Below are 18,407 nucleotides of genomic sequence, written 5' to 3'. Positions count from 1 at the left end.
TGTCTGGCTGTCTCCTCCTCTTCCTGTCTTAGAAGTTATTTTTAATGAACTTTATCAGAGGTCTCCTCTGTGATGACTCCATTTAAATTATGACTCCCCCAGAGTTTTCTCTTGGACATGTACTTGTTCCCTCCACCCCTTGCTACCTTCTTTTTGTTTTGTTTTACATTTGACTCTCCAAGTAGATTGAAAGCACCTGGGGGTAGGCATAAATGTCTACTTGATTCACCAAATCAAACCATATGATCTCACTCAGGCAGAGTCTGCAAAATGTTCATGTCATAGAAGGGAATAGAAAGGTGGTTAATTCCACAGAGGCTGGGGAAAATAAAGGAGGAATGAAAAAAGGTTGATCAGTGAGTACAAAGTCCCAGGTAGGCAGGAGTAAGAAATTCTGGAGTGCCTTAAACAACTGGATGACTACAGATGACGATCATATACTCTATGTTTCACAATACTGAAAGTATTCTGAATGGGGTTTTTTTTGGTAATAAAATGATAAATGGGGAGATGGATATGCTTAATCTTGTTTAAGCATTATACAATGCACATATGCATCAAACCATTGCATGGTACATGGTTAATATGTATAAATATATGTTTTTATGTATGTTAAAAATCTATTTGATTTGTAAAACCCTGGCTCTCAGCCTAGTGCCTGTCACAGAGATGGTATTCCACTGAATAAATGAGCACAAGGCGCTGCAGCTCAGCACACCCTGCGTCCCCACAACTCTGGCAAGCACATGTTTTAAGCATCACTTGGCAACTCATTTCTCTACTCATTCCTGGATTTTTTTTCAATACAGTTTTACATATTCCTTGGTTCCCTGTTGTGATAACATTACTATCAATAACAATATCTACTGCTGCTGGCATTTGTTTAGAACTAGGGGGAATGTCTTAAAAGTATTTAAACAACTTACCTTCTTTTTACCTATTGTAGAGGTGAGGAAACAAACCCTGAGCTAATTTGCTAATGCTTTCAACACAAAAATCCTGCCTTACTCTTAGGATAACCCCAGGGGTTAGGGCCAAAGGCCCCAGGTCCCATACATCTCTGAGAGTTGAGAAAACATAATGATTTTCCACTATATTTATACTCCTTGGTAGACCACTAGCTTATAGTTGTAGCATCAACCATCCACATGAAAACCAACTCCATTTTCTAGCTACGTAAGCGTTAGATGTTTCAGAGAGACTCTCAAGTGTTTAGCATTAGAGGAGCTCAACTTTCACACTTTTATTTTTCTTCTCTATTGCTTTATACAACATAAAATCAGATCTTGTGTTTGAGAGACTATTTCTGGGTCTTTGCAGGGCACAGTGTCTGAGTGCCTCTCACACATAGGCACCTTTTCTAGAATCTTTCTCCTCTAGGATTCTTGCACCAGCAGAATGATAAGTAATCTCAAAAAGCACCTAGTACTTCCCTTAGAAAAGGATTCAGTCAGCACTCTGTCACTGAAGCCGAACCACAAGGAGATTCTGTGAGATCCTCTTTGGAGGGCTTATACATATACAGTCATTTGTCAGTAGGCATGTGGATGCTGCTCCCAGTACCCCTGAAGATGCAGCAGATGATCAAGTGTAAGTACCTATTTGCACAGAATGTAAGCAAATTCTCTCTTCTATACAGTTCAAGTCACCTCTAGAGGACTTGTAATACCTAACAGGCTGGCAATGTTAGGCAAATTGTTCTACTGTGGTGCTTCACTATAATCTCAGCTACTGTGAGCCAGGAGATCTGATGTCTGAGACTGGCCTAATTAAAACATAAGCGTAGCTCTAAAAACAAACTAAAAAGGGGTTGGGCATGTGGTGTGGCTAAAGTATATTTGCCAAGTAAGTGAGAAGCTTGAGTTCAAAACTACTAGTACCACCAAAAAAAAAAAAAAAAGCGGTTATACCGTACTGATTAGAGAATAACATCAAGAAAACAAAGTCTGGACATGTTAAATACAGGTGAAAACCCCCTTCACCTCCTCCACAAATATTTTTCCTTCTTCATTGCCACTGGTTGAAACTATAAGCATGATATCATGTAGATATCTAGGCCAAGGAGCTGGCAACTGAAAGCCCCAAAGCATCCAAGATGGATGGGTAAAAGGGAAAGCAAGGACAACCTGGAACTTTCAAGGCTGGAACCCTTGTTGGTCTTTTATCTCCTACATGCCTCCAACTTGGGAGAATAAACTGGTTCCCTTTGTCCTGGTGACAGCCAGTCTGAGCATTAGAAAAGCTGAAGCAGGAGACCCAACTGGAGCTGGGAAAGTTGTGAGCATGATCTGTGCCCCACAGCAGTCAGAAGGCCCAGAAGATCAGGAACACACTTTAAAATGTCTCCAGGAAAGTGGAATTGTAGGAAATGTTGTTCCAATTAAACAAAGCCCACCTCAACCCTTCCTCTACTTTTCTTCAGAAACAACCTGCCTGTCATAAATAAAGCAATCTTTGTGACATTTTTGATGCACTAATAATATCCCAGAGATAGGACTTTGTCGAAGTCCTTCAAAGAGCCTTCTCAAGGTAGCTGTAGCCATTAACTGTCCCAATGGAAAGCTTGCATTCCATCCTGGGTCTAATCCCTATATGTGGCAGCTGGGTGGCTGTCTTCTTTATCCAATATCTTGATGAACTTTGAAACTTGAGGAGCAGGATGTTATTCCAAATTCATATTACAAGTATAGCTTTTAAGACTTTGTATCTTAGAGGCAATGCTTAGGTAGAAAGACACGAGTTTTAGTCTCCTAATATTATTCCTAAGTAATAAGGCACAGGCAAGCCTTTCTGTCTGACATGCCTTTATTATTTAAAAAGAGAACTAATGTGGCTGACTTATTTTGGACAACATAAACAAATCAACAACAATAAATCCACATCAGGGAATAAACCAGGTGGCATTTTCCAGAGGAGATTATTTCTTTTTTATGTTTTCCATCACTCCTTGTATACCTTTCCTATCCCTTGTCTTCTGAACTAGCAAGATAATTATACCACGTTTCTTCCCTTGTGCTTCCTCCTGCCCCACAAAACAGGGGTGCCCACTTTTCAAGACAATGTCCCCACATAGGCTCCTAGAATAGCCTAATAAAATCACTGAGATGAATCTTAAATGCAAAACAAAAACAAAACAGAACCCTCCTCCCGCAAAACACCAAACAAGCCAAGTGTACAATTCAATCACGAAGGGGCTACAAGGCAGCCAGAAGCACTCCCCAGGTTGCTTTCTGGAAGGGTGCCCCTGGATTGAGTAGCCCCAAGTTGTCTCCAGCCACAGCTCTACAAAGCACAGAGAACCACTCCAGCCTCCTTATCCTCACCTGAGCCTGATCACTGGCTGGTGAAGAGCTTGGCTAATTCAGTCAGCTGGGTTCTCTCTGCCCTGCTCTGACTGACAGGCTAGCCCCCTGCTCATCCCCGCAAACCAGCATCAGGGAATGACATACAGTTTGATAACATAAGATGCTTAGGTTTTTTGGCTCAAGTGAGATGTTCAGAGCTAATAGCCCTGTGAGCTGAGTTTTAGCTGCGATCTGCACCTTGAGATATCCGTTGTGTCTGGCTCAGGGAAAAGGGAAAAGAATGAGAGCTTATTTCTAGAAAGGTTTCCGATGAGCAGCATTTGTCATTGAAGGGGAAGATGGGTATAATTAGCTTGTCAGTCTAGTTTGGGCTGAGCAGGCTGTGTCTGCTAAGAAAGATGGACTAACTGCCAGAGCCACTGACAGGCAGTCGATAGTGCAGCAATTAATGTCATAAATAATTCTAGAACCAATTACATCAAAATGGACTCAGAGCTTTAAAAAGGTACAGAATTCTCTTATTCTTCCTGCTAACAGCAAGAAACAGCTTTCATTTTTCTCTGTAATTACTTTTCATTGTATATCGCAATACAGCTGAGCTTTTCTGTCCATATTTAAGCCTTGTCTTTCTCCAAGCCCTCTATCCCCCCACTGCCAGCCTCCCTCCTTCACCCCCGCAGAATGAGGCTGTGAAAGTCGATCTCCCCTGCCCGAGCAGCAGGGGAAATGTATCATCTTTTAACTTGGTGACTGCAGGAGAACTCGGGCTGCACCTAAATGATTAAGAGCCAAGTTTTCGAAAATGTCATGGACAATGACACAGAGTGCCCCCAAACAATGGCATTTGGAAATGAAGACATTTGTGAAATAAATGGATTTGTCTTATTATTTTAAAGGTTGCTATGACTTTGCTTACACTGAAATTATTGATCCCCCCCTCCCCATCTGCTCCTCCTCCTCCTCCTCCTCTTTTTCTTTTTACTTCTCTTTCCTTTGCAAAATTTCAGACACAGAAGCCAGGCCGAACTATTCTCTTCTACACAGAAAGCACACAATCCGATGCCACCCATGTGTGCTAATGAGTGTTGTTATTATTTTCTTTTTCCAGAAGGAAGATCAGTCTCTTTGACATGGAGTCTAGCTTTAAAAGCTAGTCTCATGAGCTATCTTCAACGCCTCAGCCAACTTTTCTGTGCAATCCAGCCCCTATGTAGATTTATACCCATCCTAGCAACTACACACTAGCGATCACTAGGGCTAATCGTCTTTGTGTCTTGTTTGGTTTTTTTAAAGTAAGTTTTCCTGCTCCAGCCCCATCCGTTTTCCTCTCCCTGGCTGGTTTGGAGAGAGGAAGAGCATTGTGGGAAAACAAATGACTGTGGTGTTCATTCGCAGCTTTGTTCCAGGCTTGACACACCTTTCCAACGTTTCAGACCACGGTGGCATCTATTCCGGGGGGGATCAGGGAACACGGCTCACCAAGTGCCCACCGTTTCAAAACCAGAGAGTGCAGCTGGCGTGGCTGGCGGCTCGCCGTGCGCTGTGCGCTGCGCGCGCCACTGGGCGCTGTGCAGCCCAGGGCTCTCCCTTCAGCAGGGTGTCACTGCGGTGAGTGGTAATTACAGCGCGGGATTTTTAGAGGACGCGGGATAATTAGGCCAACCCGTGCAGGCATAAACACTGACATTTACCATATTAAAAACTGGAGATGTAGGCATTTTCCTCCCTCCCAAGACCACAACAATAGCAACCTCCTCGCCAACAAAGGCAACTTTTCAAGAGAACAAAGGGCCTTTGCTTGGGGGCTGGAGGGAGAGGCGGGTGCTATTGACTGGGTGCAGGCGCTTGGCAGCTGGTCCTCATTGGGTTCTGGGGACCACTTGGGGAAGGATCTGGGAGGGCATAGGGCATGTGTGCTATGGGTAAATGGCACCATCTAGGGAGGTCTCTCTCTCTCTCTTCCACTTTGGACACAGATGATCCTCTGCACACCACCTTCACCTGGTTTCACCAGCTGAAGAAGCAGGTATTCCCTGCTTCTTCAGCAAGGCGCAGTCCAACAATAGGAAGAATGGTAAAGCCAGAGTTTACTCCTCTACCCGCCAAACACCTCGGCGCTGAAGCTGTGGCCCCACGCCTTCTTCCTCCATCACAATTAGAAAGGGAACAGGTGCTTGCAGGGACTATCAGCCATACCTGGGCTGCTGCGGCATCTTCAGCAGGGCGGCCTGTGAGAGATGCTTCACTATGGAACCACAAGGGCCTGAATTCATCTCCCAGCCTGGTTTTCCTGTCCAGGGACTCTGGGTTACTCCAATACAGATTTTTCCTTCTAGAAAAAAGTGCTTGCCTCAAGAGAGTTGCTGTAAAGAGCAACTATATATGGCATTGAGCACACAAAGAACTGGATAAAACATAGTAATAAGAGGGTGAAATTCTTTATGAGTGTCAAAGCATTATTTGCCCCCACATAGAAGGCAGTGTTTGAGGCTGATTTTCTTTGGAGAGAAGGCTCCCAGTTTTCAATGCCTGGGGAGATGGTTGGGATGATAATGATGAAGGAGGGTACCCTAGCTTCTTGGAATGCAGAAGAGTTGGTGTGCTGAAGGCAAAGATGATGTTGATCTGCTCACAGCTTTGCCTCTCACCCGATGCCACAGATTGGTGAGTTTCAGCGATGTAGCCTTTGTGCTGGGACACCTCAGTACTGGTGGGGTTTAAGGACACTCTCCCAAACAGGGCCTTAAGGGCCTACCAAAACTTTGTCTGTTTGAAGTCCCTAGGCCTTTATTCCTGGAAGAGGACTATAGGGAATGGAATCATGCAGTTTCAGGGTCTGAAAGAGAATCAAAACCAAAAACAAAACCAAAAAACAAAACAAAAGAACCATACCTGCACCTGTCAGTACTGAGGGAGGAGTAAAGGAACCAGATTCTAAAACACCAGCCTGCAAGAACCCTCATGTGTTCCTTGTGGATTCCTCCTGTAAGACAGCAGTCATCTTCCCAAGGAATTTGAGGGCACTTGATGTCAAATGGTACATGAATCAGACGCGTTCCCTTACTCACAGGACCCTGAGGAACTTTCTGGATAGGTCTGCTCTCATCCTCCAGAGTTGATCCTACATGAGATACTTCTCTGAGGTCAACAAGAGCAAGAAGTGCTGAGGAGCTTGAATCTTGAAGAAGAAACTTCTCTAAGCAACTATACTTTCTAAATTAATTACGAATCTATTTTTTAAACTATTTCTGGTTAGGTAAATAAGTCAGGCTGAGACATGTTTGGACACATACACATCAGAATCTTTAGAATATTTCCATCACATAAAAAAATAGGCTCGTGCATTTTAAATGGTGATGACCTTGGGTCATTTGGCTACACTGGAAATAGACATCCCCACAGAGGCCTGAGCAGTAGTGTCCTGTACAAACAAGAGTCTTCTGGCACAGAGCAGGCAAAGGAAAGATTTAGGTTGAGGGCAAAAGTAAGAATGTATGCTACGTGAGCAGCCTTCCTGGCTTAGCAGTCCTTAGGGATAGTAACAGAGCCATGCTCCTTGTGGTCATTCTTGCTCCACTGATTTTCCTATTCTGTTATTTAAAGACTTAGGAAGTCATTGTCCTGTGTCATTTTTCTTTGCCTTAAAGGAGCTAGATTCCTATTCATTCTATTGCTGTTACAAGTTATTGAATAAACCCAAAGGTATGGGGATGCAATAAAATTCAACTCAAAGTTTAGTCCTATCATGCTCTTCTGATATATTCTTAGACAAGTTTTATTTTCATTTTACTATTTTTGCATTTGATGTAATGTGTATGGTAACAGGTACTTGGCAGACCTTTAGGTAACATTTTAAAATATTTACTTGTCAGAGTATTGATTGCAAAGCAGTCATAATAATAATAGTAACAGAAGTACAATATATACACCTCAATCAAGTCACAGGCAAATGGTCACAGCTGGGATTCTTTTTTTTTAACTTTTAAGTTCAAGTTGAAGATACCATATAATGTGCACACTATAATCTGTGATATTATAATCTTTGATTACTGGGACATTGTAAGTTGTGATGATTGGTTTTCCTCTTGCTTGTGTGAATGAATTTTGGATTCAGTTAAGACATCTCAGTCCTCTGTTGGGGTCCTAGAGCCCTTCTAAGAGGAGAGAGAACTCTCAAGACCACTGCTGATTTTACTCTCTGTGGCAGCAAGACAGAACTCTTACCAATCTTAGTTGACAATTGATCCCTTTCCTAGAACAGTAAATGGCACATGAGAACCACTCAGTAAATGCTTGTTGAATAGACTAATAAACTTGATTTAACTTGGATGCTTAGAAATTCCAGTCTCTCATTCCTGAATGGGGAAAACAAGTTTCCAAAAACAAAACAAACTCCTCACCACCAAAATGTGAGGTCACATTGAATCCTTTCAAATGACCAAGCTCTTTTCTCAACAGACAAGGCTGTTGTCTGTTCTGCTATAAGCTTCGGCTTCTGGTGGAACTAACTTAAAATTTTTTTTTTTGAGGGCTGGGAAGAAGTGGCAGAAAAACAGAGGAATATTTAATTTCATTTTATCATGTGTATTATGAATTGAGAGGACTGAGAAGATGTTGTGGGCATCTCTTTGAGTGTTGAATTTTTATCCAAATTCTATATGATTGGTCAATTTGGAAAATAGACCTACTTGTGATCAGTTGAGTCTTTGTACAGGAAAAAATAATATCAGTAGAAACAAATCAAAGTCATCTTTTTCTACCATGTATGGTATAATATTTATACATTTTTTTACATTAAGTATTTATTTATTTATTTTTCATTCATTTGCTGGTCTAGGGGATTAAACTCTGGGCCTTGGCTCTGTCCCTGAACTTCTTTTGCTTAAGGCTAGCACTCGACCACTTGAGCCACAACACCACTTCTGTTTTTTTTCTGAGTAGTTTAATTGGAGGTAAGAGTTTCATAGATTTTTCTGCCCTGGCTGGTTTTGAACCTCAATCCTCATATCTCAGCCTCCTGAGTAGCTAGGATTATAGGCATGAGCCACTGTCACCCAGCACTTAAATATAAATTTGATTACTACTTATATCTAATTTCTTTATATCCTGACTATTCAAAACTCCCAATTGTGTGTATTATTCAAATTTTAGATAAGTCTTTTCGTCTCATCTCTAATATCTATAAATAATGTCTTAATGGCCAAGAAGAAATACATTTCCTTTTAGAAATTTCTGTACACATGAATACAAATAAAAACATAAAAGTTTATATATCAATCATGCATTTTGTGATGTTTTGATATATGTAATGGTGGTATAATGTTTAAGTCAGGTTAAACATATTTTCTTATTTGCCATTTCTTTATGTTTAAATATTCAGAATTCTTTCTTCTAGCTTTTTGGAAGATTTCTATCTATAGTCACTTGACTATAGCACACCAGAACTTCTTATTTTTTATCTGCCTGTAAATTGGTACCTATTAATCAACCTTTCTTCATCTCTCCCTTTTCCTTAAAATAAATTTCTTTCTCTCCTCATAGTTTATTCCCTGAGTGGACACCTAAAATTAATGCCTGAGTTGTTGGTTGTTTTTTTTTTCACAGATGCAAACATTATCAAGAGCAGCATCCAAGAGCCAGAGTTAAGATTTAAGGGAGCAATGCATCTCATGAATGTGTGTATGATAAAGAGGGGAGATGACCCTGTTTGCAGCACCATACCGTGGGTAAACAGGATGCAGAGATGAGTTCTGGGTTTTCAAACCATTTATCTGTCGTCTTCTTACTTTACTTGGCTCAGCTGCTGCTCTTGGATTTCAGCCTGAGTTGAAAAATCTATTTTCTAGAATTAAGAAGGCATCTCATTTAAAAAGCAAATGACTTCTTTTTCATTTCTTATACTGAATAGGCTGTGTCCAGAATTGAAGAGTAAAGGAGCATTTAATTGGAAATTCCTTAAAAAGAAACACAGGGAGAGGGTAGGCTCAAACAATCCTTCCTCCAGTCTCCAGTGACATACATTTTAGGTTCCTATGATGTTATGTTAGCCCTTAACTAAGCTGTGGTGGAGTCAGTCACCTGAGCCAATAAATTAACTTGGATCAGGGCTCTGTCTTCTATAGCAGATCAAAGATTTAAGCAGCATCAGATGGTTCCCTTTCTTGCTTAGCTTTTCCAATTTACCCTTCTCGTGTCTTCCCCAACGAAAGGGAATATCTCCATCTTTCACATCCTTGGGAAATTTGCAATCTTACTTATAACTAACTACCTGTTCTATATGTTGACTTTTAATAAACACATATGGCTTTTATCAATAAATTTCAAATTGTCGATCCTTTAATTCCTTGACTTTTCTTACACCTAGCAAAATTCCTTGCACCCAGGTGCTCCACTAGCAATGAGAAATGAGCATTCATTGGCATGTGGCACAGTCCACATGTCAAAGAGTTAAAGTCTTTATTAAACTGTGCATCAAATTTTGTATATCTCATGCATGTATAAAAAATGTCACAACGAAAGCCATTATTTTGTACAATATATGTGGGGATAAAAACATGCATGTATTCAATATTTGATGTTCATTTAGTAGTATGAGAATGAAATCAGCTTTCGTAGCACTGTCCTGGGTTCCTGGCATGGATGCATGGAGTGAGTCACGGAAGGAGACTCTGGAAAGAGTAGTTCCTGGGCTCATTTCATGTTCAAGTGCAGCATACAGCTAAGCCTGCTGGAAGCAATACAGATGAGAATTCTCTGTGTTCAATATCTGTCATTAAAATGACAGCAACAAAGCCTAAAACCTCCAAAAAGAGAAAATCAGCTGGGTCCTTATAGATTGTCCCAGCCAAGAGCAATAAAAACTAAATCAATCACAGATCATCGCAATAGATAATTTAGCTAGTACTGGAAATTATATGAAAGGACATTTCTAGCGCTCAACCCCCATTGTGGGACAGTGAACATGTCCTCAGAATTCAGATGGGCTTGCTAAACTGTCTAGGGTGAAGAAGGGGAGAAGAAGGAAAAATTATTTAAATGAGATTTTTAAATTGCTTTGTTTCCTCCTTCCTCCGAAGGTTGCCTTTGTTGTTACATTGCAGTATTTTACCATCCACATTTCTGACACTTCATGGATTTTTTTTTTTTCAGTCTTTTTTGGGAATTTCTACCCTTGCTCAAGGGGAGGGAACATAGCTCTTCAAGAACAGGCCTATGGTTTGGACAGATAGAGGCTAGTAATCAGTTCATCACTAGGGCTAGTTCTGGACTAGAGGTAAATGGAGAGGGGGGACTAAGAGCATTTCAGGAGCCAACACATTGGTGCTCTAGTCCTATCCCTGCCACTATCACCAACCAATAAATTTAGGCATCAGAATTCTTATTGGCAAAGGGAAAAGATTAGGTCTAAGGATCTCTCAGATCTTGTCAAGTGCTGAGAATATAATTCCATTATAAATGGTAAGTATGAGTGGGTATGGTGTATGGTAGTATGGGTAGTGTATGTCTATAATACCAGCACTCTAGAAGATGAGGTAAAAGGATCAGGAGTTTGGGGCCACCCAGAACTACATAGCAAGACCCTGTCTAATACAAACAAACAAATAAGTATGAAGCTCACAGTCCCAGTATCTGGTCTTGACCTAAGGAATCTGACTTTTAGAATGAGACAATTCCTTACATAAAGGAAATCCTTCCACACACCCAGTAGCAAGCCTAATGTCTAGAATTAATGGGTACATGTATAACCCAAGAGCACCCTTCCATTCTTTGTAGACTGGCTCTAACTCAGCATTGCTTTGTATTTTAATCTCACACACCACATTGCCTTCTTCTTTCTGCTGATCCATTCTGCGAGATCTATTTCCAAGGTTTGCTCTCTGTGAAGATGTCTGCTCTATGTCTAGCTCCTGGTTAGGGGGTTGCTATTGCTGTTAATTTACCTTCTCTGACCCATCACCTATATTGACTATTCTTTTATATTACTACAGATGGAAACGAAGCCATTCCCCTTTCAGGGGAAGTGGATGAGGTTCTGAGGACCAGTGTACTTCTTCCATTGGCATGAGTCAACAAAATGTAGGCTTAGTCACTTAAATCCACGGAAGTGGATCTAAATCTAGCCTGTCACTTGTCAGGTGGGAAGTACAGCTGGCAATAGGACCACACCCAATAGCAATCAAGACAAAGAAGAGATAGTGCAGGGTGGGAAAGACTCCCGGGAGTCTGTCAGCCCACCCCCAGGTTTTTAAAACTATCGGAGACTATCCTAAAGGCCTAAAGAGGTTTCTTTGGATTTGAAATGAAGCAGGATTAGGGAACTATTGATAAGGGACATGGATGGTTCTGCAGCACTTAAGGAATTTAATTTAGGGATAGGAAAGAGTGAGTTAGGATCTCACAGTCCTGCTGTCCATTTCTAGGTCCAGAATGTGACCCATCCCTGACACGCAACAGGCTTCATGTTTACTCAGAACACTCTGCTTTACTAACCAATATCAGTTCTTTTCCAATCACAGGTCAAGTCATTAGTATTTTCCAGTTTTTCTTAGAAAACTCTTTACTGCCCATTCATAGAACTCATGATAATAATGAACATACTGGACATACAGGAGCCTCTGCTAAACACACAAGTATTACATGCACTGTATCATTATTACATCATATGTATTATCACAAATGACCCTATCAACCATCTCAAAAGATTGGTGCATGTATTATCTTCCATTTTAACGAGAAAACTGAGGCTTGAATTAAATTAAATCACTTCATCTGGATGCTGGTAGCTTCACCTCTGTAATCCTAGGTTGAGATCTGAGGATCACAGTTCAAAGCCAGCCCAGACAGAAAAGTCAATGAGACTCTTTTATCCAATTAATCAGCAAAAAGCCAGAAGTGAAGGGGTGTGGCACAAATGGTAGTGCCAACCTTAAATGACAATGCTAAGTGACATTGCCCAGACCCTAAGTTCGAGCCTTAGTGCTGGAGACACAGAAGGTAGAAGAGAAGAAAAGAAGAAAGGAAAAGAAAGGACTGGGAAGGAAAGGAAAGGAAAAGAAGGAAGAAAGGAAAGAAAGAAGAAAGAAGGAAGGAAGGAAGGAAAAAAGGAAGAAAGGAAGGAAGGAAGGAAGGAAGGAAGGAAGGAAGGAAGGAAGGAAGGAAGGGAGGGAGGGAAGGAGTTAAATCAATTTGCTTAGTGAAAATGAGACTCAGATTCACACATCCTAAATCTGTGTCTGTGACTTAAACCCATGACACTGTGACACGGCATTATGCTACAGTAGGGATCACAGCTGGACCTTTAGAAAATAATTATTCACAGTTGGTCTTTAGTTTGGTTTTTAAGCATCCAGCACTGCCAGTTAATCTCTTTTGCAAACCTGACTCCAAACTTCTGGAGACCAAGGCTCATGGCTCATGTCCATTTGTGGTGAGCCATCTCTTACCCTTGCTGCTTTTGCAGCATGCCACCAGCATGGCAGGGCCCTTCCAAGCCCAGGTTCCCAGTTTAGTTTCCTTTGTGAACTGTCTTTTCATCTGCTTCCTTCTCTTTGCTTTGCTGCATGAAGCCCAGAAGACAACATGAAGCTATTTGTCCCTGTGTGTACACACAGCTTCCAGCGCAGCTGGGCTGCAAAGCCAGTTTATTATCTTAAGAAGTAGGTCTGGTTTAGCCTGAGTTTACATCTCATCTGCCTCACGTTCATGAGATAGGCTCCAGGGCTCAGCTTTCACCGCATAAACTCAGCTGGTATGTATACAATGCCCGCAATATGGAGGAGGCTAACATGTGTTGAATACATTGACTGCGTCTTAGGTCTCTGAAGGTCACTCACTAAAGTAATATATGGTGCTAGTGTTGGTGGCTGAAGGTCAAGTCATCTTGCTTTTCATAATGCATAAACCCGAAACTCACTCAGACACCAATCAGATGACCTAAACCTTGGAACAAATATTTTACTAAGTAAATCAGTGAGCATGCTGGCATTTCTATTAACCTTCAATGCACTGCTGACAGAAAATGAATAATGATAAATAATAACTCAAGCCTGTAAATCATGCTCAGCATCAGAAGTGAAAAAAAATGCTCATGTATGCTACCATCTGTTAGGAGGAGAGCAGAGACTTCAGAGGCAGAGTGGGGGAAGGGAGGGCAGCCTGCCCAGGCTGAGGTAAGCACCTTTTGGATTCAATAAACTGACCAAGCCAGGGTAAGCCACTTCTGAGTAGGATTGATGGAGTGAAGAAAACCCACTTTCCTTCTGTCTCTTGTTTGATGGGCATTCATTTCTAACTTTTATCTACCACTTTTGGCTATTTCTTCTTTCCCCCATCTCTTGCCTCATTAAATCAATTTTCCTTGTGTGCACTGGGGTTCTGGGTCATTTAGCAAACTTTTCCTCTTGGAGACAGTCCTCTCTTTCTTCCATCTTTTACTTGAACAGTTGGTTCTCATTTCCCCAGAGGTCAGAGATGGAGCTGGAACACTATCCAGGAACTGCTGCCCTCCTCATCAATATCTTTGCAGAATGAGAGTCCAGGAAGAAGGGCCTCTAGCTTGCAGCACAGAACAGAGCACCAAACCATCTCACAAAGCAGAAATGATTCCCAGCTCTCTAAGGTGGGTGAGGAAATTTCTAGAAGTCAATGTTTGGCAGCTTAGAGCACTTTTTCCTGGGGCACAGGGGTAGGCAGTGAATGTCTCCTGTCTCCCTCCACTTGAATTACCATTTTCTAAGTAGGCATGGATTTCCAGTTGGTTCTAGCCAAGGAAACAGACAAATGCATGCTCTAAGGTCAAATTTCTTGGGAAAACAAAAACAAAAACAGCCATAGTCGGATGCTTTTGACTCATACCTGTAATCCTCGCTATTCAGAAGGCTGAGATCTGAGGATTAAGGTTTGAAGCCAACTTGAGCAGGAAAGGCCTTGAGGCCTTAATCTCCAATTAACCATCAGAAAGTCAGAAATGGAGCTGTGGTTCAAGTTGTAGAGTGCTAGCCTTGAGCTAAAAAGCTGTAGGATAGGCAAGCGTATACACACACACACACACACACACACACACACACACACACAGAGCCATACTATTGTTTATGCTCGTTTGGTGTGCACCCCAGTTGAAAGGCACATCTGGCCCAAGCACTGTACAGTCTGACTAGGGGTCACACCAATTCTTTCTCTTTCCCAGATGGCCCAAAGTTGACCTGACAATCGACTGCTGAAGAGGAAGCCAAAGTTGACAATGGTTTTACCAGCTCAGCCCCCACATACTTCTCCCTCTAGGCTGAAATGGGGAGCATCCATCCCACAAAGGGACAGTTCATTGGGCTGAGAAGGAGCCTTCCTTCTCTGCCCATAGGGCAGAGCCTATAGAACTCTGTCTTCTATTTTTTGCAATATGAACCTTTTCTATATGGCAGTTGTCTATAGTTCCTGCGTACCACTGCAGATTAGAGTTAGGTTGTGATGACAAACCAGGTGACCAGTATAAATAGCAGTAACAACAGTTCTAGGCTCTAAAAGGTTTTGACTTTCACATTTCTTTTCTCTGCTGTTTGATCTATTTCCCTACCGAGTTTCAGGCAGCTTTATAAAGAATTGGCAGATAAAGTCCACTGAGTTTGCAATGGGAAAGTCACTCAAATGTCAGGACCAAGCTGAGTTAATGTTGGGCAAATGTTATCCCCCTGTGGCCTCAGTTTCTCTTCCTCATAACGTTGTCTAAGATTCAGAATTCATGTGAAAACTTTCCTTTTTACCCCTACCCCCATCTCCTTCTTTGCCTTCTCCATTTTTTAATTAGAGGGGGAAATAGATGAAAGAAAAGTGAAAAGGAAAGCAGAAAATTAGCATTTTCTCAGCTGCACATTTTAGTTATTAATATTGCAATTGGAGGTAATGAAATTCACAAAATGCAAAAGGTTTAAGGTTTGCCTGGTGGGGTGAACTCAGTTGCAATGGTATATGGCTTGAATTTCAAGGTGAGGTTCGTTATGCAGAACGAACTATGTAGGCAAACTAACAATGCCATAAACCCTTCACTTTTGCATCTCTTGACTTTAATGTTGCATTACTGTAGGTTTTGGCTTTTAATATGCTGTATAAATACAGAATACATATTTAGAAGTACAGACACCATGAAAGGAAGGACCGTTCTGTTTTAAATCCTGTTTGTTCTCTGGTTGACTTTATGAGAAAGCAGGTAGGAGAAAGTAGGGCAGAATGAGTTACCTAGGACAATCCTCATTTAGGTCCGAATCCATTATGAAAAGCAGAGACTGGCTTTTTGCCCTCACTGCAGTTTGTAGAGGATTTAGTAATGGAGACCGAAGGCTCCTGGGAAGTGAAGCAACAGAAAAAGCAAAGATTTCTCTTCATTCATCTCTGGTGCCTGCCCAGATAGCCCTGCTCCCTCCTATCAGCACAACCCTTTTTCTGCTTCTGCTGCTGGTCAGGGACAGCAACTTCCCTTGTTTTCCATCCTATTGAAGATGTGCTTACTTTGAGCAGTGGGGGAGGCAGGGAGTCTACTGGAGGAAGGGAGGGAGTCTACTGGATGCAGAAGAGATTTGAGTCAGACATCAGCTGTATCTAGTAAAGGACAGAGTAAATCCACTTTACCCAAGATGGATGGTCAATGAACTATGTACTGCTCTGTTGGGCAATGACTCCTCACTGCCAATATCCCAGGTCACTTGTCTGCTGAATCAGTTTCCTTCCATGGTCAAAGGAACCGTCATTTATCAACTTTTTGTTTGTCTGGTGGGAGGCCCTTCATCCATTGGCTGGATTGCTAAAGGTCTCACTGGGTAGGGACCAAGGATAGAATCGAAAAGGGCTTGATATGATTGAGAGATTCCTAAGAAGAAGTTATTACAGGCAGAATTTTGAGGATTCAAAGAGAAGATGCTTTGTATCCAGGACTTCCTATATACACAGGGTACTGAAACCTGCACCCAGCATCATCCTGACCTGTTTCCCCTCTGATAATAGCATCTCTGCATCTTAGAATTGTGAATACTCACAGTAGCACGCAACTCTGGCCTCTACTGAACTATCATAGCCTTTAAAGACATGTCATGCTCTAAAGGAATTTGGCACTTGATGCATTAGCTTAGAGGTAATCCTAAGATTTCTTATCTGCTCTGCTTTCCTTTAAAGGAAGAATCTATCCTATCATCTTCAAGCCATTCAACATTACCAGGACCTACTACCGGGCAGTTCCAATGATAACTAAGATATGTACTTTACATGACTTCTAAGACAATGGTCCCTGCCCTCAGGGAGCCTATAACCTAATGACGAGAAAGATTACCTAAGTAAGCAGTACTCATTTATTGAGATGAGTCTGTGAGAAAATAAGCATACAGGTACAGAGAAAGAGAAGGGGGGGAGGGGATTCTCTTAGCCTCAGGAGCAGAAGCCTTCATACAGAATAGTCAAGTGTCATCAAATACTTTGATGTGACTATCACTGAGGATCAAAGGGTGGTCAGAGTTGGAATGAGAGGGAAAGCATGATAGGCCAGGGAGTGAAGGGCACTTTCAAATTCTTATCCAGAATTTCACATTGATATTTGATACATGACTGGATCTAAAGGGACCTACTTCTTAAAAAATACTTTCATGAACTCTAACTTGGATCTGCAAGTATCTGGAGCCATCTCCAGGACATCAGAACTGTCCCTAGTAGAGTTTTAAGGTGGTCATTTGGAGGCTACTTTCTGTGTTTTGAAAAGCACTCATTACCCCCTGTCCTGATATTTTTCTGTGAGTTTTTCTTAAGACTCAACATTTCTAGCTTGGTGTTCAAGCATCGGTGCTTAAAACATGTTCAATAAGCTTCTGGTATTTTACCTGGTATATGAATCTATTTCTGTAGTTACACCAACAAAATACCTGATGCTGGAAAACATAAAAGGTTGATTTGGCTTTCACTTCTGGTGGATGGAGAGGACCTAGCAAGGGCTCTCCTTCCCCCACCCCAACCTGGCCACATCACAAAATGGCAGAAAAACAGAAAAGAAATCAGCACTGTGTGGAAGGAGATCCTACCACGAAGCAGGAAACAGGAGAGAGGACTGATGCAGCCCAACTTGCTTCACAGCAACCCATTCTTGTAAGAACGAACTCACGTCTAAAGACCAACATTCAGCCCCTTAGAAAGCTGAAGGTCCCCAGAACCTGAGTATGTTCAACTAAGGCCTTACCCTAAAGTGCACTACCATTTTCACAGTGGGGACCCAGAGTCTAGCATAGAAGACTTTGGTGGGCAAATTTAAACCATAGTCAAACAATAGTACATGGTAGTCACAGTATGTCCTAATGTTACTTGTCATGAAAAATAAGGCATCTATCACTTCTATCAAGTACAAGACTCCCCTCCGCCTCTACCCTGCCTCAGTCATACACATACACCTCAGGACTTCTTCAGCAGCTGTATTACATCTTTCTGGGCACCAGTGAGTCCTATCTGCCATCCTAGCTAATCAGAGTCTGAGTTGTGAGTATTACAATTCAAAGTCAGCCCAGGTAGAAAAGTCTTTGAGACTATTATCTCCAATTAATCACACAAAAAAGGGTGAAAGTGGAGCTGTGGCTCAAATGACAGAGCAGTAGGCTTGAGCATAGAAGCTCAGGGATGGTGCCCAGGCCCTGAGTTCAAGCCCCAGGACTGGTGATAAAAAAAAAAAAAAAAAAAAAGATATTCACATTCCCCCTAATGAGATGAAACTAATGCTCTTGGAGCTAGGAGGCCCCGGATGTAAGTGTTTTTCCAGAAGCAAAGACTGCCATCTACCCCAGCCAAGAACATCATAGGCTCTCCAGGAGCCTTTCTGCCCCATGTCCACACTGAACACATTCATTAAACCACTCTGGGGAGCATGTGTGTGCATACATGAGCTAATAGCAAGGAAATTACACTCTCAATGCTAGTATTCTGAGAAGTGAGCTGATACACTTGCATCCTGATCTGACATGGCTGTCAGAAAAATTATCCATGACCCAGAAGGGGCCACACTAAAGGTGATTTATCCTCCTACTTGGCCTATCCTGAGCTCTCCCCAGAGAAGGCCATGCCAATTAAGCAAAAAAATAAGGCAAA

The sequence above is a fragment of the Dipodomys spectabilis genome, unplaced genomic scaffold, assembly GCF_019054845.1.
Source record: "Dipodomys spectabilis isolate Male_0828 unplaced genomic scaffold, ASM1905484v1 ptg000136l, whole genome shotgun sequence".
Classification (NCBI taxonomy): Eukaryota; Metazoa; Chordata; class Mammalia; order Rodentia; family Heteromyidae; genus Dipodomys; species Dipodomys spectabilis.
Note: the sequence above shows the minus strand (reverse complement) of the source record.